At 35.2% G+C, this 22677-nt stretch overlaps 1 protein-coding gene across 34 annotated transcripts in view; it reads right to left on the reverse strand.

Moving 5' to 3' along the window:
- Window positions 1–22677, reverse strand: part of PTPRD (protein tyrosine phosphatase receptor type D) — a 2237777-nt gene that overhangs the window by 263085 nt on the left and 1952015 nt on the right. The gene's annotated exons all lie outside the window — the stretch shown is intronic.

Genomic DNA, 22677 nt, shown 5'->3' on the forward strand with positions numbered 1-22677 from the left:
AGTACTCTTGTTGTGGATCTTGACCGATAAATGTAATAAGCTGGGTTTATACATATTTTAGAATGCTTTAGGATACAGATGAGTTGTCATCTCTACATTTTCAGCACTGACACAGTTTTTTATTAATTTTTTTTTCAACGTTTTTATTTATTTTTGGGACAGAGAGAGACAGAGCATGAACGGGGGAGGGGCAGAGAGAGAGGGAGACACAGAATCGGAAACAGGCTCCAGGCTCTGAGCCATCAGCCCAGAGCCTGACGCGGGGCTCGAACTCACGGACCGCGAGATCGTGACCTGGCTGAAGTTGGATGCTTAACCGACTGCGCCACCCAGGCGCCCAGCACTGACACAGTTTTTATAAGATTCACAGTAAATTTTTGTGAAAAGAAGGGAAGAAATAAGGCTCTTAATTAGAACAATCAATGAATTGGCACTTAATTACAGAGAGTATTTTATACAGTGTATGCATGATTTCAAAGGACAATGCCATGCTATGTGAACCAATGATCCATTTCACTGACTAGCTGAGGTTGATTACATGACCCTTTTTACTTTTAAATTCCAGGATAGTTAACATATAGTGTTATATTAGTTTCAAGCATATAATACAGTGGTTCAAAAATTCTGTACATAACTCAGTGCTCATCATGATAAATGTACTATTAAATCCCTTCACCCATTTGGCCTATCCCGCCACCAACATGGTAAACATCAGCTTGTTCTCTACAGTTAAGAGTCTACTTTTTGGGATGACTTCCATAATTTGGCTATTGTAAATAATGCGGCAGTAAACATAGAGGTGCAAATATCTTTCAAAATTAGTGTTTTTGTATTCTTTGGGTAAATACCCAGTAATGGAATTACTGGCTCATATGGTAATTCTATTTTAAATTTTATTGAGGAAGCTCCATAGTGCTTTCTACAGTGGCTACACCAGTTTGTATTCCCACCAACAGTACTCAAGTGTTCCTTTTTTTCCATGTCGTTGCCAACATTTGCTTCTTGTGTTTTTGATTTTAGCCATTCTGACAGTTGTGAGGTTACATTTCTTTGTAGTTTTGATTTGTGTTTCCCTGATGATGAGTGATGTTGAACATCTTTCACATGTAGGCCCTCTGTATATCTTCTTTGAAGAAATGTCTGTTCATGTCTTCAGCCCATTTTTTAGTTGGATTGTTTCAGGGGTGTTGAGTTGTATCAGTTCTTTATATATTTTAGATACTTAACCCTTTATCGGATATGTCATTTGCAAATACTCTTCTCCCATTCAGTAGGTTGTCTCTTAGTTTTGTTAATTATTTCTCTCAGTATGCAGTAGCTTTTTATTCCAATGTAATCCCAGCAGTTTACTTGTATTTCCATTGTTTCAGGATGCATATCTAGAAAAATGTTGCTCTGGGCGATATCAGAAAAATTACTGCCTGTGGTCTAAGATTTTTATGGTTTCACGTCTCACATTTAAGTCCTCAATTCATTTTGAGGTTATTTTAGCGTATGGTGTAACAAAGTGGTCCAGTTTTCCCAACACCATTAGTAGAAGAGAATTTTCCCATTGCATAGTCTTGAGTTTATGTCTAAGATTAATTGACCATATAATTGTGGGTTCATTTCTAGACCCCCTATTCTGTTCTATTGATCTATGTGTCTATTTTTGTGCCGGTACCATATTGTTTTGATTACTACGTCTTGATAACATATCTCAAATCTGGGATTGTTATACCTCCAATTTTGTTCTTCTCTTTCAAGACTGCATTGGCTATTAGGGGTCTCTTGTGTATCCATACAAATTTTAGGATTATTCTATTTCTGTGAAAACTGATGTTGGTATATGAATAAGGATTGCACTAAATCTGTAGGTTGCTTTGAGTAATATGGGCATTTTAATATTTGTTGTTCCAATTCATGAGCATGGAATATTTTTTCCATTTGTTTGTGTCATCTTTAATTTCTTTCATCAATGTTTTATAGTTTTCAGGGTACAGACCTTTCACCATCTTGGTTAAGTTTATTCCTGGAAATTTTATTATTTCTGGTGCAATTGTAAATGGGACTGTATTCTTCATTCTCTTTCTGCTACATGTTAGTGTATAGAAATGCAATGAATTTCTGTGTATTGATTTTATATCCTGCAACTTTACTGATTTATTTTTTTTTAATTTCTAGTAGTTTTTTGGTGACGTCTTTAGGGTTTTCTATATATAGTATGTTATATGCAAACAGTGAAAGTTTTACTTCTTCCTAACCAATTTGGATGCCATTTATTTCTTTTTCTTGTCTGATTACTCTTGCTAAGACTTCCAATATGTTGTATATGTTCCAGTATATGTTGAATAAAAGTGGTGAGAGTTGATACCCTTGTCTTGTTCTGATCTTAGGGGGAAAGCTCTTTTTTTTTTTTTTCATCATGGAATATGATGCTAGCTGTGGGTTTCTCATATATGGCCTTTATTATGTTGAGGTAGATTTCCTCTAGACATACTTTATTGAGGGCTTAAACATAATTTGTACCTTGTCAATTTTTTTTCTCTGCATCTATTGACATGATATGTTATTTTATACCCTTTCTCTTGGTGATGTGATGGATTACAGTGATTTATATGCAAATACTGAACCACCTTTGCATCTCAGGAATAAATCCCACTTGATCATGGTGAATGATTTTTTAAATGTATTATTGGATTTTGTTTGCTGATATTTTGTTGAGGATTTTGTATTTATGATCATCAGAGATACTGGCTTTTTTATTTTAGTCTTTATGTGTTTTTGTCTTTGTCTTTGTTTTTGTTTTTTGTATAAGGAAAATGCTTGCCTCATGAAGCTTTTTTTTTTTTTTTTTGACAGTTTGAGAAGAATGGGTATTAATTCTTCTTTAAATGTTTGGGAGAATTCACCTGTTTAGCAGTCTGGTCCTGGAATTCTGTTTGTTAGGAGTTTTTTGGTTTTGTTTTCATTTTTTTTTTATTACTGATTAAATTTCATTGCTGGTAACGAGTCTATTCAAATTTTCTATTTCTTCCTGATTCTGTTTTGGGAGAAACATATATATGTTTTTAGAAAATTTTCCATTTATTCTAAGTTGTTCAATTTTTTGGTATAAATTTTTTATAATATCCTCTATAATTCTTTGTATTTCTGTGGTGTTGGTTGTTAATTCTCCTCTTTCTGCTTTTGCTTATTGATACCTCTTTTTTATGAGTCTGGATGATGGTTTATCAATTTTGTTGATCTTTTCAGAGAACTTCAGAGCAGTGATCCATTCGTCTGCTTCTTCTGGTCTACTAATTAATCTGCCTAGTGTATTTTTATTTTTTAGTTACTTTTTTAGTTATTTTTTAGTCTTCATCTCTGACTCCTTCCTTTTTATGTTTAAGTCTCAGTAAGATCCTCTATTCTCTTCACAAACCAGTAGGTATCTTTATGACCATTACTTTAGATACTCTATCAGACATATTACTTATCTCCATTTTGTTGATCTCTTTTTCTGTGACCTTATCCTCGTCTTTTATTTGGGCCATATTCCTCTGTCTCCTCATTTTGTCTAACTCTCTGTGTCTACTCCTATGTAACAGCTGTACCTCCTGCAATTGAAAGTAGTGTCCTCGTGAAGAAGAGGTCCTTCATTGCAACGTACCTTGTTCATCAGATCCTGGCACTTCAGAGGTATCTTCTGTATGTGTTATATGTGTCCTATTATTGTAGCTGAGCTTCTTTTGACTTCAGTACAGTTATCTGCAATGGCTCTGTTTGACTACGGTGGGCACTGTTTGGTCTTTGTGTTGCTAGTGGGCCAGTCTGGTGCCTCATTGGGCTTGAGTTGACTCAGACCAGGGATTTGCCACAGATACAGTAGCACCAAACTTCAGGGTGCTTTCCCTGTGTTGTCCCCTGAGAAGCTTTCGTTGTCGTGTAGAAACTGCAGTCAGACCCCCTGCCTGCCCTCAGCCCACTGGCAGGGCCACTGTAAGACTGGTGTGTGTGGTTATCTACTCCTTTCCCCACATCAGGAGTTACCTTGGAGTGGTACGAACCCTTTTGGGGGCTGTTTGCTGTCAGTTTATGGCATCACTTTGGATTGATCCAGCCAAGAGTGCACTGGAGGAGACAAATCTGCAGGAGAATGTGGGGGTGCATTCAGTGGTGCCAGCAAGGTCCATGCTGATTCATGGGAGGGGGGCAAAGTTGGTGGGGACAGATACACAGAAGTATGCAGGAGCTGGCTCATGGTGTTAGCAAGGTTTGTGTAGATTGGCTGTGGAAGAAGACCTGAAACCAAGGTCAGGCTGGAGTTAACATGTCCACAGGAGAACACAGAGGCCGGATGCACCATTAGCAAGTTAGGTTGAGTGTAAGCACTGGAATGGTTCCTGCAGGTGTCTGTGTGTCTGGGTTAGAGGAAGAGTAGAGGAATGGTGCCACCAGAACCTTTGTTCCTAAAGAAGTCTCCCAATAATCCTTGCCTCTCCAGCATATGCTCTGAGATTAATAAACAAATCTCCCTCCCATATATCCCAGTCATTTTAAAACTACTGCTTCTGTGGTTTATCTCCAAGTGGCTGTTTGTTGTACTGTCTCTTTAAGGGAGGGAACTCAATTTCCTCTCACCTTCCTGCTTCTAGAGCTAAGCCCGTTGATTTTTAAAGTTCCAGATGTTAAGCCCTGTTGATAGTAAGAACTCACAAAATTATTCCCCTCTGGCTTTCATGCAGGTTCCTCATGCCTCAGGGGCTTGGAATGAGGGTCTGTCTTCTTCCCTTTCTGAGCCCCTGGCCTCCCTCCTGTCTGTGGACAGTCTTGTGGGTCTAATTAGCTCCCACCAGGTCTCCATGTTTTCTACCCTCTTGTATGTGACCTCTTTTCTAAATTTAGCTGTGGATAGTCTGTTCTGATAATCTTCATGTTGTTTTCTGGGTTATTGCACCAACGTGAGTGTTATCCAATAGTATAGTCTGTGTGATGAGATGAACTTTGGGTCCTCCTACTCAGTCATCTCCGGAAGACTAGATGGCACTTTTAAAAGGGATTAATGAATGGATAAAGAACACACACAATGGAATATTACTCAGCCATTAAAAAGAATGACATCTTGCCATTGCAAAGACATGAATGGAGCTAGACAGTACTATCCTAAGCAAAATAAGTCAGAGAAAGACAAATACCATATGATTTCATTCATATGTGGAATTTAAGAAATAAAACAGGAACACAGTTGAAAAAAATAAAGGCAAACAAAAACAGACTCAACTACAGAGAACTGAGAATGGCTGGGGGGAAGGTGGGTGGGTGGATGGATTAAATAGGTGATGGTATTAAGGAGGTCACCTGTAGTGAATCACTAAATTCACACTTGAAACTAATATTACACTGTACGTTAACTAACTGGAATTCAAATAAAAACTGGAAAAAAATTTAAAAAAAAAGAAAAGAAAAGGGATCAAACTAAAGGAAGATATTACAGGGAAGTATCATTTTTTTTTCCTTTGTTTGTGAACTATAATATGAAAAATGAAGTTGGGGCACCTGGGTGGCTCAGTCGGTTCAGCATCTGACTTTGGCTCAGGTCATGATCTCACGGTTTGTGGGTCTGAGACCCACATAGGGCTCTGTGCTGACAGCTCAGAGCCTGGAGCCTGCTTCAGATTCTGCGTTTCCCTTTCTCTCTGCCCCTCCCTGTTCACACTCTGTCTTTCTCTCTCTCTCAAAAATAAATAAACATTATTTTTTTTTAAACGGAGTCAATTTGCTAGAAAAAACATCTATTCATTGTAGATAATAAATAATTGTTTTGTGAATTTATTTATGTAAACAATGAGTAACATTTTTAACAACACACACAACACGATCTCTGTTGAATTTGATATTGACACATACATTCTCTCATAACAAGGAAATAAAGTATATCACACTTTTAAATGAAATGTAATAATTCATTCTTAAAATATTAATGTATTATTTAAAATTAAAGGTTTACATTGAGAAATCTAATTGCTGAAATCATGTTTTACTTAGAGCTACTGAAGTAGATTTCTCATATCTCCTTGTTAATTGACAGAATTCAGTTCATAAATGAATTTATTTACTTATTTTTAAATGTTTGTTTAAGAGAGAGATCATGCACACACACAAGCAGGGGAGAGGCAGAAAGAGAAGGAGATAGTGAGAATCCTGAGCCAGCCCAGTGCAGAGCCCAACATGGCGCTCTTTCATGGCCTCAGGCAAAATCAAGAGTCAGACACTTACCTAACTGAGCCACCCAGGTGCCCTTCATAGATGGTTTTAGTAAACACAATAGAACAAGTATCATTCAAGAGTTAATTTACTTTAAAAATGGTCAGTTTAGCTCTTTTTCAAGAGCTTCTGAAAGTGGCCACACTAAAAACTTTCAACATAATTGTGGAATTACAGTTTACCACTTTTATGCAATTAAGAATTTTAAGAGAACATACACTTACATAATTTGCACTGTGAAGAACAAAGTCAAACCTTTACAAAATGTGATATTTTGCCACCTACTTTTGTCTTTGGAAATATACAGCAGTCTTATGTTGCAAGAGAGTTTTAAAGTATTAAAGAAATGAGCTAGTACTGATGACAGGACAGTACGTTGTGTACCTCATAACATGGGATATTAGAAACAAAAACTGTTCTACAGAAACTGTGTTTTCATCCCCAAGAGGTCACTTTGTATACGTATATCAGAGTTTATGTGTCCTATCTCTTAAAATCTGTGAGAGAATGGATCTCAAAATTTAATAATAAATTGATTAATAAACCATGGCAAAGAAATAAGAGTAAAAGGAATATTGCTACAATATAATATCTTATATAATCATTTGATACAGACAGAACAGCATTTCTTTTAAAATGTGGAAGTGTTGCTTAACAAAACCTTCTGAACAATTGTCTATTATATCTTTCCCATGGACTATTTTTTATAACACAAATTTTTAATCTTAGGTATGTGCTAACACTATGCTTAGGACACAATAGAGATTTAAAAAAGGTTTTCTAAGACAAATAATAAAAGTAATATAAAACATGAAATTTCAAATCTGGAAATTTGCTAAATTGTGTCCCATATCAGCCACAGATTCTTTGTGTCAAGATATGCCTAACAAAAAGGGACACTAAGTATTATTCATTTTTTTGATCACGTGTTCATGCCAACCATTTTAGTAAGTCCTGGTCAACAAAATGACAAGAAACCCACAGTCCCTACTGTAAAAGAACTCATTGTACAGAGCAAAGGAAAACATATATAGTTGCAAACCAAAGTACTAATGGGATGTTGATATTTTCATGAAGGTATTATCAACTCAAAATAAGGTATTAACCATATCTGCTAAAGGAATTGGGAACAGTTTCACAAAGGGACCTCAGAGAGTTGGATGGTGATAGAGAAGAATGACTTACCAGTGAAAAGAAGGCCAGAAAATTAAGCAGAAGGAATATCATGCAGACATGCAGGTTGGGAGGAATATATGATATATAGTGGGAATGGACAGTGTTCATGATGGGAAAATCTGTTGGTGAGGTGGGTGGGAACCCACAGGTTATGCTAAAAAGTTTGTTCTGTCTTCCACTGGCCCATCATCAAACGGTATGAAAACAAGGCAGCGGTATGTTCAGATTTCACTCCTGTGTGGTAGTCATGGACATTTATCAGTGTTCAGAGGAACTACAACAGAGCTCATGAGCCATTCTACAAATATGCAGCAAGAAAGTCAGAGTAAAGGGGGAAATGTATTTCTATTAACAATAAATGTGTCCTGATAATGTCAGGTATTAAGACAGATGTAATAAAATTTGCTAAATGTTTAAGGTAAAACTGTTATCAGTAGCAGTAGACATGAGAAAAGATAACACAGGTTTGCCTTTGGAAAAATAAAGGAACAAGATAATATGCTAAGAAAGCCATAAGCTTTGGAGTTGAGAGAACTGGCAAATGAAGATAGATTCCAAAGGAAACATGACTCTAAAACATTGAAGCAATAAAAAAAAAATAGCTTAGGACATAGCACAATCACCTGACAAAACAGCCCTAAAAAGGGGAATGGTTATAGCAATTAAGTTTGTCTTGTGCAATACTGACCCAAGATATTTTAGTTCTTTGGTTTTAAGTAGAAACTGCAGTGTGCAGTCCCTGCTGCACTTCTTATACTAGCAAATGAAAATAAGCACCCAATGTAAATATATCATGGTACATGATGACTTGAACCACACAATCAGGGATGTCTTTGACAAGTTAATTAAAAAATCTTAAATTTAAGTTGTCCATTATAACATCATCTTCAGCCCCATTCTAAGTAGTGAGTTATGATTCAGAAAATGTTCTAATTACAGAAAATAGCTAAATGGTCACGGAGCCACTTGTGACTATAACAAAATGCGTTTCATACAATCAACTGTACAAAAACAGCTATAGTTTTATATACATATACATGTGTTTATATGTATCTGTGCATATATACACATATGAGATGATTTTATGAGTCATAAATAGGGGTAAATTTTTGTGTAGCAGTAAAAGTAGAGACAACTGTTTTTTGGGGTTTTTTTTTTTTTTTGGTGATTATACGGAAGTAGGAGGCTAAATGTGGTCAATCATATACTCACTGACACCCTGTTTCCCTATAGGTTTGGTGAACAACAATGAAAGGAAATCTGTGGTTGGTAACTGCTAATATTCTAATTTTAATAGATTTAACAATAAAGAAATTGTATTGCACACACTCATTTATCATGGCACACAGTCTGCAGGAAAGGTATGTGTGTGTGTGTGTGTGTGTGTGTGTGTGTGTCTATTTAGTTCAATCAACCGGGTGGTACTACAAATGTTTCTAAGAATCAGCTCTAATACAATGTGGAACTTGATACAGACAGTCAACTTAAAATGACTGGAAGTTAAGGTGCTGTAGCTGTCATAGAAATATATTAAAGAAAAAAAAAGAAATGAATTTATCTTTCAAATCAATAAACTAGAAAAAGAGACTCAGTAAATCTGAAGAAAGCAGAAAGTAGTAAAAGGTTCAACATTAGTGAAACACAAAAACAAATACAGTAGAAAGAACCAACAGAACAAAATTCATGTTTACACATAGTAAATGAAAAACTAAACTTTCCATGAGTGTGATTAAGATAAAAAGAATTGGCACACATAAACCTCCTGAAGGATAAAAGGGAGGGGCAGAGCTATAGACTTTTAAATGTTAAAATAAAATAAAAAATACATATATGTGTGTCCATTAACTTCAGGAATTAAATGAAACTGAATTTCTAGAGAGGTAAATTATTGAAAGTGACAAGGATTTTAAAAATAGTCAACATAAACCAGAAAAAGTTTCACAGACAAAAGTGGATACTGGCTGTTAGACACAGGCAGCATTCCAAATCGGAGGAGAGAGAATGGACAAGCCAGTAATGGTATTGGGACAACTAAGTATCATGTAGAAAAACAATTAGATCCCCACTTCATACCAAACAGAGAAATCAACTTTGGGTGAATTAAAGAGGTAAATGTGAAAAAGTACATCTTGTTGAATATATTTATAACCTTGTGACTGAGAAGAACTTCCCAAACATGACTCAAAAAGCAATAATCTTAAAGAAAGCTTGTTATATTTGACTATACTGAAATTGAAAACTCTTGTTCAGTTTAAACAAAAAACAAAAAACAAACAATGGTGTGCCTGGGTGGCTCAGTCTGTTAAGTGTCTGACTTCAACTCAGGTTATGATCTCACAGTCCATGAGTTCGAGCCCTGTGTCAGGCTCTGTGCTGACAGCTCAGAGCCTGGAGCCTACTTCAGGTTCTGTGTCTCCCTTTCTCTCTGCCCCTCCCCTGCTAGCTCTCTCTCTCTCTCTCTCTCTCTCTCTCTCTCTCTCAAAAATAAAATAAAAACATTAAAAGAATTAAAAAAAAAAACAAGCACAATAAGGTGATAGGTTAGACTCAGACTGAGAGACTATTTGCAATGCATTTAGATGACAAACAATTAGTAAAGGAACTCTCTAATTAATGAAAACAATGATACAAAAGGAGAGAAAAGGATGTTAACTAGCAATTTATAGATGATGGAATACAAATTAAGAATAACCATATGGGGGAACCTGGGGATTAGCTGGTTACGCATCTGACTCTTGATTTTGGCTCAGGTCACCATATTGTGGTCACGAGATCGAGCCCTGCGTGCTGGGCATGGAGCCTGCTTAAGGTCCTCTCTCTCTCCTTCCTCTGCACCCTCTCCAGCTTGCTCTCTCATTTTCTCTCAAAACAATGTTTAAAAAAAAAGACTTAGCATATGAAGAATATTCAGTGTTACTAGGAACCAAGAAAAAAAATGAGGTATCATTTCACACCCATCTGATTAGAAAATTTTAAATTCTGAAAAACCAAATTTTGTCAAGGGTGTGTAGAAAAGGTAAATCTTATTTATTGCTGGTGGACATAAATCAAGATAGCCATTAGAGACAAATTTGGCAATATCTAGTAAAATTGAGGGGTTCTTGTTTTGATTTATTTTTGTCTTTTGCTATTCAATTCTGCAAACTGAACAGGCAATTCTATGGAGGATATCTCCCTTATGTGAATAAAGAGACATACAAGCATATCACCTGCAGCACTGTTTGGAATTGGAAACAATTAAAAACTACCCACATGTTTATTAACTTAAAAGTGATTTATAAACTAGGGTTTATTAACTCAATGGAATATTTAAGTCAATGAAAAAAATCAATCATCTGACTATCGGTTTCAACATGTATTTCTTTAAAAAAAACATATTTGATATTTACCTTTCCATATAACAGTTCTTTTTTTAATTTTTATTTATTTTTAATTTTTTTTTCAACGTTTATTTATTTTTGGGACAGAGAGAGACAGAGCATGAACGGGGGAGGGGCAGAGAGAGAGGGAGACACAGAATCGGAAACAGGCTCCAGGCTCTGAGCCATCAGCCCAGACCGCGAGATCGTGACCTGGCTGAAGTCGGACGCTCAACCGACTGCGCCACCCAGGCGCCCCCATATAACAGTTCTTTAAATCCTGTGTATATTTTATGGATTTTTTTTTTAAAGAAAACATAGTATTGAACAAACAAATGATATCATTTTCCAACTTGATTTATGTATATTATGATACCAATTTATGTAAAGTTTGCAAACATGCAAAATTATGCTGTATACTATGCTATATAAGACACATGCATATGTTTAAGGTATACAAATGTTCACCGATACTATATACCAATGTTAGGATACTTTTGTTCTCTGGTGAGAAAAGTGGAAGAAGGAAAAAAAAAAACAAATAGACTATAACTATAATGTTTTATTTTCTTTAAATCTGAAGTCTGACACAATAGTAGAATTTAACAGACATTCGTCCACTAAGTTATTTACTTTCTGTACTTTCTTAATTTCATATTTAGAAAGCAAAGTTCATGTCTACCATTGCCTCCATGGCAAATATATTTTCTAGACATGATTGGAGGAATCATTTAACTATTTATGTAGTCATATTAGTGAGATCAGTTACATTCTGTAACCATGTCAGGGACCACTGTGTTAAATATTAGAAAGCGCCCCAGATCCTGGCCTCTTTTGATTGCTGCTGTGTTTCTAGCACGTGTTGGTTTTGGTACTCCTTGATTATTTTGTTACTGAAAAAACAAAACACCTAGATTAACAATTTTGTTGTAACTAATTATGTCATTCTTTCAAAACGTGGGCATTCTGGAATGTGGTAAAAACAGCATCTTTTATTACTGCTAAGATGGAAAATACTCCTATCATTCATGCACTTGGGCTTTTTAACTGACTATATTTTTTTCTAATATTTTAAAGTAGAGACTGTGTTTCAAGGATCTACTTTCAGGATTTACTAGTAAGTTTTGTGCAAATACAGCATCATACTCTTAAAAATAACAGAAAATAATTCATTGCTTTGGCACTCAAATGAATGTTCACCATGTGAAATTTTCACCGATCTTAAATGTGAAATTGAGTTCATCAACTCTAGAGTACTCAATTTTATTTTGTAAGTTTCACTGCAGAGTTGCAAAAGGGTCGAAATAAAGGAAAAGTGTAAAGATGCTTAAACACTTTATACATATAAAGTGATTGTTGCTTTGGCACTCTGGCAAGGTTTAATCACTGTACTATGCTAAGCAATAGTTGCTTTACTACTGGTCTTTTAAGCCACTTAGAGAAGTTTTTCTCCAGAAACTAGAAAGTCTTAGGCATGATCACAGAGGTTGGACACCAGTAGGATGTTTAGGGTTTTGGAGGGATTAATTTCATTTTGAGTTATGTCAATGGCCATGTGCATGGTTACTCTTAACCATACCAAACATTCCACACTGAGCCACATAGGTCAATTTTCCTGGTAGTCTCTACTTGCTTGAATAAAATACATATATTCTGATAAAGCTACATTACTTTTTGACATTTTATCTTCTAAATTTTTTAATGTTTATTTATATTTGAGGGGGGAGGGGCAGAGAGAGACAGAAACAGAATTGAAACCAGTCTCCAGGCTGTGAGCTGTCAGCACAGAGCCTAACACAGGGCTTGAACCCACCAGCCTGCTAGATCATGACCTGAGCCGAAGTCAGATGTTGACTCAACTGAGCCACCCAGGCCCTCCTATTGGTTCACATTTAAAAAGTTATTTTAATAAGTAACAATTGTAATTCCATTAATTAAATTATTGAAATATCCAGGCACTCCTGCATTCATTGTCTGCATCATTTCATTACCCATTTCAACAGCTTTATGGTTTAAGTCATATCTTCATTTTATAGATGAAAAACTGTTTGGGTTCCAGTTATCTCACGAATCCACTGGTCCTCTGTGTGTCATGGTTTCTCCATCAAACAAGGACTAAATTTTATTGTAACCAATTATACTCATAAACAATCTGTGGATATCCTATTAAAAGGCACTAATTTAAAAAAATTATCATGTTGTATGCGTCATAAAGAAATAGATTTTATAAACAAAACTGATTGTTCCTTCACTCCCCTCAAGCCCACATTTACTCCCTTCCCCACTCATGTTCCACAGCTCATTAGTGCACTACCTATTTCACCCTGAGTCTTATGTTGTTCTCTATGGGGTCCTTGCTTTATCCATCTCTTCTGAAAAGAAATCAGACACTTGATCCAATAAAGCAAGGGCATTGGACAGGTTGTCTTGGTTAATCATTCTCTTTTAAGTATTCAGAAAGTGAGATCCCAAGACATCATACGATTTTATACAGCTAGTTAAGTGGGTAAATCAGAAGAAGAATCCACCTCTCCAACTCCTACTCACTACAACAAATACTGTCTATCCTTTTGGTTTCTATTGCTCTCCATAGATTTCCCCATGGTAGTGCTAGATCCAATGTGTACTTCAATATATGAATACAGGATTTTAAAATATAAAGTTATAGACACAGAGGTAAAAGATATCCTCTTGTCCAAATGCTTCACTACACCCATAAAGAAACTGAGACTAAGAGATATTAAGAGAAGAGGGTCACACTTAACTGCTTACAAATAATACCAGTCAGCACAGGCACCAGCTACCGATTAGGACACTTCTTTTGATTGTTTAGATTTTAGATTTGATTCTTTAGGTTTCTAGTAATTCTGTTTGCCTCTAACCTTTTTTTATTTAATCAGACTATATTAATGCCAGGTTGTTTTTGTTGTTGTTGTTGTTATTTTTGTTTGTTTGTTTTTTTCTAATTTCACTGACTTCTTCTCAATATTCCAGGAAAATAATTGATTTATATTGGCTTTTGCTACTATTGTAGTTAAATACACTTGTAAATTTTGAAAATATGTAACTAAAAATTAATTTGAGTCAAACTAGTAAAATATAGCCATTCTATTTTCATATTCCTCAAAGTTCCCTAATTATATAAAGTTTAATGGAAAAACTGAACAAGGAGGAGAAATAAAATTAACTTCAACAGACTAAAAGTTCTCTTATATCCCAAAAGGAAAATAAAGACATAGTTGGTTTTGAAATATCTTGACTTCAATGGTCCTGAAAAGGTGAATGTGATGTTTATAGCCAGGTAGCCAAGATATCTGAAACATATTACAAGAAAGTAACAAACTATTTAGTACAAAGGGATAAAACTTAGACAAAAAATCCATTAATTCTAGATCTCCCCTGTGGCAAATATTTTTTTTTTCAATATAGGTTTCCATTTATTAGATGAAAACCATAAATCCTTGAAAATGTCGACAGACACTTGAAATAATCAAGTCATTAAAATTAAGCAGCAAATAGCTTTTTGCATCCCAGGCAGGGTCAAGTGCCAGCAATCTACCAGTGACTGGGCTATTTTCCCTAGAATGCATGCAGCTCCCCAGTGACAATTTTAGGTAAACCTGATCTTTGACTATGTGGTGTAATTGGATTTAATTTAAGGGTTTTCTTTTACTATGTCTTCTACCCATGAGAATGAAAGCCAGCAAAGCTGGGCTAATTTGCATTCTGAAATTTCATTCTGTGTTTTTATTTTCCTTTAGAGGGTTCTTGTTACAGAAGAGCTTCATTAACTCAATTAGGCATGATCCAGTGGGCCCGTACAAATTAGGCTATCCACAGTATCTTTAGAATGGACAAAAATAAGAAGCCAGCTGTAGTTTTTATATTTTGAAGGAAATTGTACCAGCTGACATTTCTATCACAGTCATATTAAGCTCATGGCAACTGCAATAACCAAAATGTGTTTTGGAAGACCTATTCTCCAACACTACAAGATATATAAAAGATGTATCAGTGGAAAGGGGAATAAACATTCTTTTTTATCACCATGAATTTTTCATACCACCTAGGTTTTTTGCTTTATGATAGGGATAATGATTCTTTGGCAAAAGTATATTCATATATAAATCTATAACAACTAGTGCTATGACTTTGATTCCATACATATTATAATTGAAAGAACCAGTTGTAACTAGGATGAAAGATATTCTCATCTTCCTCTATCTCACACATTCTCACACACACACATATACACAGCAAATAATATCAACCAATGAAGAGAACATATGTAAACAGATTCTACCTGCCCTGTAACCATAAATGTTATTGAATTTGCCTCAGTTTCTTAATCAACCAGTAGAAATAATAACTAGTATTTTGAAGAAGAGTTTTTAGGAAAATTACTTTCATAAGAATCACCTGGACAATTATTAAAGTGAGTCTTGGGCCACATTTCAGACCTACTGAATCAGAATTTGCACTGAGGAGCCTAGGGACTGTTATTTTTAAACAAGCAATTCTTTTTTTTTTTTTAATTTATTTTTAAAGTGTATTTATTTTGAGAAAGAGAAAAGAAAGAGCACAAGACAGCATAACAGGAGGGGCAGAGAAAGAGGTAGAGAAAGAATTCCTAGTGGGTTCCACTCTGTCAGCACAGAACCTGACGCAGGGCTCAATCCCATGCATGAAATGTGAGATCATGACCTGAGGTGAGATCACGAGTGAACGCTTAACCAAGGTGTCCCTATACAAGCAACTCTTACTGAGTTGCTATGCACTAAAATATAAACAATGTGAAGCTCTATAGAAAATTCTGAATGATACAGAAGTGCATAAAATCAACATTCAGAGTAAGAATTTCTACTGCAAAGTAATATTTTGAGAAAAATCGTACTGACAATTTTATTTTGAGGAACAGCTGTGCTAAGTGAACTAACCAACCCAACAACCAAAAGGTGCTTTCAAGAAACTAAATCGATGCACTTCTGCCTTTGTGTAAGTACAACTTTTAACTAATAAATTTTGGAAGTCCACATCTTGTACAGTAACATTTAACATAAAATCCTACTCTCTAGAGTAGAGAGAATTCTTCTAAATCTTGGGATAGAACAATAAAGCATAATTGTAGCTGCATTCTGACTTGTCTCCTGATTCTTTATGAATGCATTCTCAAGAAACACAAGAAGAAACATGGACGAAAAAAAATATGAAAACTCTTCAACCTAATTCTAAATATCTGAATTAACAATGTTGAAAATAAGATGGTACTTCAAAGTAGGAATTTACTGTCACCATAAGCTACTTGTGACTTGAAAACTAGAACATGGAGTTCAGAACACAATCCAATTTTTTTTTAGATCACAGTGAGTTCCCAGCAGGGGTTGTTCCTCTCCAGAAACTGCCTTGGATAGCATCCTGGTACTTGGATGCCTTGGCATGTCTGCCACCTCAGAAATCAGTGAAGTCATGCTTCCGTCTGAATGAGAAAGTTGCCACATTCCTTTGATTCCTGAACTGTGCCCACACAACCTGTTACAACATTTTGTAGATTGCAATGAATGTCGTTGAAGTCTTGTGGTGGCTAGTTGCAATTTTAAATGTGCGTTTGCCAACTTGGGAAATGTAAATTGAGAAATTTCTTGGAAGGGAATCATGTTGGAAACAACAGAAATTGCTTGCTTTTACACAGTCAACTAATAATGACTGGTCATTGGTAACAGAGGATTACTGAAGTTATGAGCATTGAGTTTTGCAAATGGAATATGGCCATACTTAAGAGTATAAAGATAGTGTACAGTCATAGGGAGCTGGAATTGATTTTATTAAGGCTGATAATAGAAACCAGATGGTCAAAGTGTCTGAAACAGATATAGCTTTCCCTTAAGCTATGCTAGAAAATAGTGCAAGAAAAAAGGAATAGAGTTCTTAATATGACATAAAAGACCTGCAGGGCTGATACAAGAATAATTTAAGAATAATAATGCCTTGTTCTGGAGTAGCTGGATTATGCTTTCCAGGACATTTTATCTGAAAAACCCTCTCATGGTTGTGTGTTATACCCTAAAATATAGATGTGCAGCATTTCAGAGGGCAGATAGTAGTTTTACATATTTTAGTCTTTTCCATTTATGAATATGTTTACCAATTATTCCTATCCTCTTTCTAGGGATTTTATTTCTACATGTAAAGCCTATATTCTGTTTTGTCCTACCACAATTCCCCACCCCCCACCTGGCCCTGCAAACCCAACAAAGATTCTCTGTTCAGTATGACTGGCAGTAGGTACAAATTAAATGGAAATTTTCAAATAAATGAAGGACTAAGGGGGACTCTGCCTATGTTTCTTCAAGGTGAGAATGGGGGTCACAAAGGCACACAAATGGTAAATAAAGAAATACTACTACAGATGTGCACTAGAATTTAGTAAACTGTAGACCAAACAGAATCATTTGAATACAATTAATGTAGATAATTTCCTACAGTTTCCTTTTCATGATGTAATTACCACAGAGTCTGTGGCTTAAAACAACACAAATTTATTACCTTACGATCCTGGGCATGACAAGTCCAATATGAGTCTCACGAGGTTAAATCATGATGTTAACAGGATTGCATCCTTTTCTGGAGGCTTTAGGGGAGAAACCATTTTCTTGCCTTTTCTATCTTCTAGAAAAACGCTCACATTTCTCAGTTTGTGTCCCAGCTGCTAACTTCAAAGCCAGCAGAGGCCTGTTGAGTGTTCCTCAGATTGCACCAATCTGACACCAATGCTTTGGTCTCCCATTTAGGAAAGCTTACAATGGGGAGCCTTGGTGGCTCAGTTGGTTAAGTGTGTGACTTTGGCTCAGGTCATGATCTCACAGTTCATGGGTTCAAGCCCTGCATTGGGTTCTGTGCTGACAGCTCACAGCATGGAGTGTGCTTTGGATTCTGTGTCTTCCTCTCTCTCTGCCCCTCCCCTACTCTCTCTCTCTCTCTCTCTCTCTCTCAAAAACAAATAAACAATTTTTAAAAATTTAGAAAAGCTTATATTGGATTTACTTGGATGATATACAATAGTCTCACTATGTTAGGATCAGTTGATTGGCAACATTAATTCCATCTGCAACCATAATTTCCCTTTTCCTTGCAAGGCAAATCTCACAGGCTCCAAGAACTAAGATCTTGGCACCTTGGTTATTCTGCCTACCACAATCATTACAATGAAAGCTGTATTTTGCTACTGCTCTGTGGAAGAGCAAAACTTTTTCTAAGGAACACACACCTTCCACTCTACCTGGGAGAGTTCACTCAGCCTCATTTTGACTTTAGTATATTCTCACATTGATCCAAGGTGGTTCTTTACTGGCAGACCTGCTTTAATTTTCAAAAGATAACCACTTGATTGCAATCAAAATGAAACAGGATAATTTATGGAAAATGGAAGAGAAGAAAGAATGTGGGAGGGGGTAGAATATTTCCAAGTGATTTAATTGGAGATTATTTTAATAATTTCTAAAGCTCAAATTCATAAGGATAAGTTTAGTTGGCTAAAGCACCAAGTCTGAGAATAATGAAAAAGCTGTCATTTCATGAGCCTTGAGAACAAATCAAATTGTACTAACAACCTAATTTTATATCACATATCACAAAATTTCAGTGTAGGCACAGGACACAATTCTAAATCAAGCTTTGGATTTGAAGTCTGTATTTACTATAGAAATATTCTAACTCTGTGGACTGCAGTCTAAAAAGCTACTTGGCCATTAATAAGGATAAGTTCAATTTTCTTCAGATTAAGATCTGTCTTAAATAGCACAGATTTGTAGGCAGAGGAGAAATAAACTTTGGGCAGCTGGTTGTTGGCTTTACAGAATTAATGGAAATCTAGCCTCGTAACATCATATATTTATCAAAACAACTTTGAGATGAAACACACAGGGACAAAATATAGTGACTTTAACATGAAAATTCAAATTTTAAAGAACTCATTGTGATAAATAAAAATAAGAGTATTGAACACAGAGACCTTTAGCCATACACATGTGTATTGATGTTAAATTCTTCTGTCTAAATTCAATTCCCTATTTCTAGGTTCTTCTTGAAGTTCAATTCCTTGAACAACCAAAGCTGACTTGGTCACATATAATAGCCTTCTTCTTTTAGCTGAATGAACTTTAAAACTAATCTAAGCACACTGTGTGTCACTGATAATAAATGATGGTGCATATTGCTTCTAATAAAGTAGAATTGACTCTTAGGTGAGTGACTGCAATTCACATGGAAGCACTTGAAGAATGAAACACTCTGGGAATGTACATAGGTCTTCAATTGTAGAGTAGGTCTTTCAAGGATTGCACATCATTCACCTTGATTAGAGTCAACACCAATGGCATGCACACTAGAGACATTGACTCCTCTGAATTCACAGTTCTTTAATGTATCCCAGTTACATAATGAGCAGGTTTCCTGAAGTCTTTCCTTTACTTAACAAAGACTGCATTGCCTGGTTACTGAGAAGTGGATCCTGAGATAAATGATAAAGACACAAAGATTGTTGTGCTTGAAGATCTTGGCTTAGTGAGTGCCTAAATGGTAACACACAATTATGACATAACATGCTAAGTGTTAATGGAGCTCTTATACAGTAGTATACATTCAAGGAGAAAGAGGCAATAAATCCAACCAAAGAGAGACAAAGACGGGGGTGATACTTGAGTTTAATTTTGAAGGATGATTAGGAATTTGAAGGATAATTAGGAAGGATTATTAGGAGTTGATTTCTGAAGGATGATTAGAGAGAATAAAAGAGGATAATAAAGAAAAAAAAAGAATTTCCCAGAGGCGTAAATCAGTGTAGTGTATTTGGGAAACTGGGGATGATTTCACATGGCTGGTGTGAAAGGAAGAAATGAAGGAAGAGCAGTAGACAAGGCTGAAAAGGAAGGGTAAGGCCAAAGAAAGGGCATATTTACTCTTACTTATGAGGACTTCTTTGGAAAATTATACCCCCAGAAGTGTTGAAAAATTACAGAAGAAACTTAATTCTCAATTTAAAGCATCTGACTCAGAAAGAGCCTTTCACAAGTGATGATTTTCTTCTGTGATGTTAGATTTTGCTAAAAATAATGAGATGATAAACTTAAGCACTTGGTATGGAAGATGCTTAACTATTCATTTAAAGTGTATTGTGGTCTCTCAGAACCACTGGGATTTAATGTCTAGAGAACCAGCGTGGACCACCAGGTATTCACAGCTGGTTGACATTCACATTTTCTATATTGTAAGCTCAACTTTGTTGATGCTATGTTTACTTTTAAGAAGCAAGTTTCAAGACTTCAAATGAGTAGATATCATTAATGTATTTTCTATAAAATGATATCAGGTCCTCCTTATCAACTCTTAATTCCTCAGAGAATTGAAGGGAAAACATCTTAACAATGTTGCATAGGAGGTAGTGTTATTTCAATGGTAAAAATGCCTAGTTACACTCTGATTCTTATTGAGGTGAAACATTCTCTTTAAAGGTTTGGGAATAATATCCTTAAAATAAATGGCAAATTTTCAGTGAAAGAGCCATTTAGAAGTAATTAGGAAATAAAACTTTCAGATATAGCAATAATGCACTGTAAATGCTCAAGATGGCCACAACAGCTTTGACGAAATGCCTCTACAGAAATATTGTTGCTGGTGAAATGGTATAATGTGACTGAGAGAGAACTTTTATTTTTTTCATTTATGATCATATTACTGAACCACTGATTCTTAAGGAGATAGCACTGAGAACTAGACAGGTGTTACTCAGTTGGGTATACGTATCTCGTATATATACGGACATAGTGAGATGCGCACCTCAGGGATAGGGACATCTCTAGATTCCCTGTTACTTTTTTCAGTACTAGGAAAGCCACAATATTGTTATAATCTCTGATATCCAGTAAGTTTGTCACTAGTTCTAGTGTTTTTTCTGGGTTGGTTTGACATGTGAATCATGTAGAATAAATCTAATCTCTATTCTACACTCCTCACTGACCTACCTGCATCAGTCACTGTGTTTTACCTCTACTCCAAAGACAAGATCAAACCAAATAAAACAAAAGTCCCAATTACCTCATATCCTTTTTAAATTACAAAACTTATAAAGACATTTCAGTCTTCCTTGAAATGGCAACGTTTACTTCATCAAATATATCATGGCTGACCATTCATTAATTACTCCTTTATTAAAATGTTTGATGCAAATATCTATCAGAACTCAAATATACAACATAAAGCCTTGTAAACAATTTCATGGTATATTTTTTTTTTTTTTTAATTTTTTTTTCAATGTTTTTTATTTATTTTTGGGACAGAGAGAGACAGAGCATGAACGGGGGAGGGGCAGAGAGAGAGGGAGACACAGAATCGGAAACAGGCTCCAGGCTCCAAGCCATCAGCCCAGAGCCCGACGCGGGGCTCGAACTCACGGACCGCGAGATCGTGACCTGGCTGAAGTCGGACGCTTAACCGACTGCGCCACCCAGGCGCCCCATCAATTTCATGGTATATTAAAAAACTATACTTAAAAGTTTAAAGGCATTTCTTTTATATTGCAAATTATATAGAATAAATTTTAAGTCAGAATGTGTGATAAGATTATAGATACTAGGCATTGCTAAAGCAAAAGAGATTACATGATCTACATTCCCTTAAGAAATTAAATGCAACGGAACAGAAAGCTCAAAAAGATGTTGAAATGTGGAACTATACAGTCAATAATTAACTGATTTAAAGACTATAAATCTATGGTTCAGAGAGATAATTTAGTCTCTACCCTTCACAGAGGAATATTATACACTTAGAGAAAGTAAAATATATACATATATGTGTGTGTGTGTGTGTGTGTGTGTGTGTGTATGCAATGTATATATCCATTAATGTGGCATTTAAATAATTTGCTATAATTTCTACTTGGTATTAGCCATGCATGCACATGCACACCAATATAGCCTAATTTATAGTAACATATAAAAGTACTAATTCACATACATTGATTTAAAAAATTTCCAGCTGTATGTATCTCTAAAGACACATGTTAGTCTGTATTCAGTAAGATAATCACTTATCTTAGTTATTCCACAATAGATAAATTCTATGTTGTGCCTATGTCATTTTATATCATTAATAATCACTGGGTGAAGTTCCAGTAAGGAAATAAGAAGCTACTCAAGAATTTTCTTAAAAGCTCCAAAGTAACCTAAAAGGTACAAGCATCAGAGACTCAACACATATTTAATATTTTCTTAAAATGATCCATCCTATCTGATAAAACTGTAGAATTTGTTGTAGTAATTTATGATAATGTGAGAGTCACTAATCATTATAAAATAGAAGAAATCCATAATACATTATCTTATATGTCATGAATTCTTAGTCAATAGAATATAATATCCAATTACAAAATATATATGGACTGAATATATATTAATAATACTGTATCAAAATAGATTAACAAGTAGACAAATACAATATTACTTTTAAGTCACTGTGGGAGAGATCTGGAAAAAAAGGATCCATAATGTATTCCTCAACCAAATATATGCTCTAGTAGAGTTCATGGTTCTAGTTATTAACTTAGAAAAAGTAGAAGAGATAATATATCACAGGGGATTCCAGAGGAGAAGAAGCCATGTGGAAAGTAAGAAATATAAAAATTAAGTTATTTCAAAGAATGAAGTTGTTTATGATATGCCAGTTTTCCATACTAAGAGCTGGGGCCTACTGAAGACATTATAATCAGTTAAAATAAAGTACTTAAAATATATACATATGTATTATTAAACCCTTAGGATAAGTAAAACATATATATACACATACATATATATAACACGTGTACATACAAGAGTACCATAAAATTTATACACATGCACTACATTTAATAAATTCTAGATCTAGTATA

The sequence above is a fragment of the Puma concolor genome, chromosome D4, assembly GCF_028749965.1.
Source record: "Puma concolor isolate L17-30 chromosome D4, mPumCon1.1.hap2, whole genome shotgun sequence".
Taxonomy (NCBI): Eukaryota; Metazoa; Chordata; class Mammalia; order Carnivora; family Felidae; genus Puma; species Puma concolor.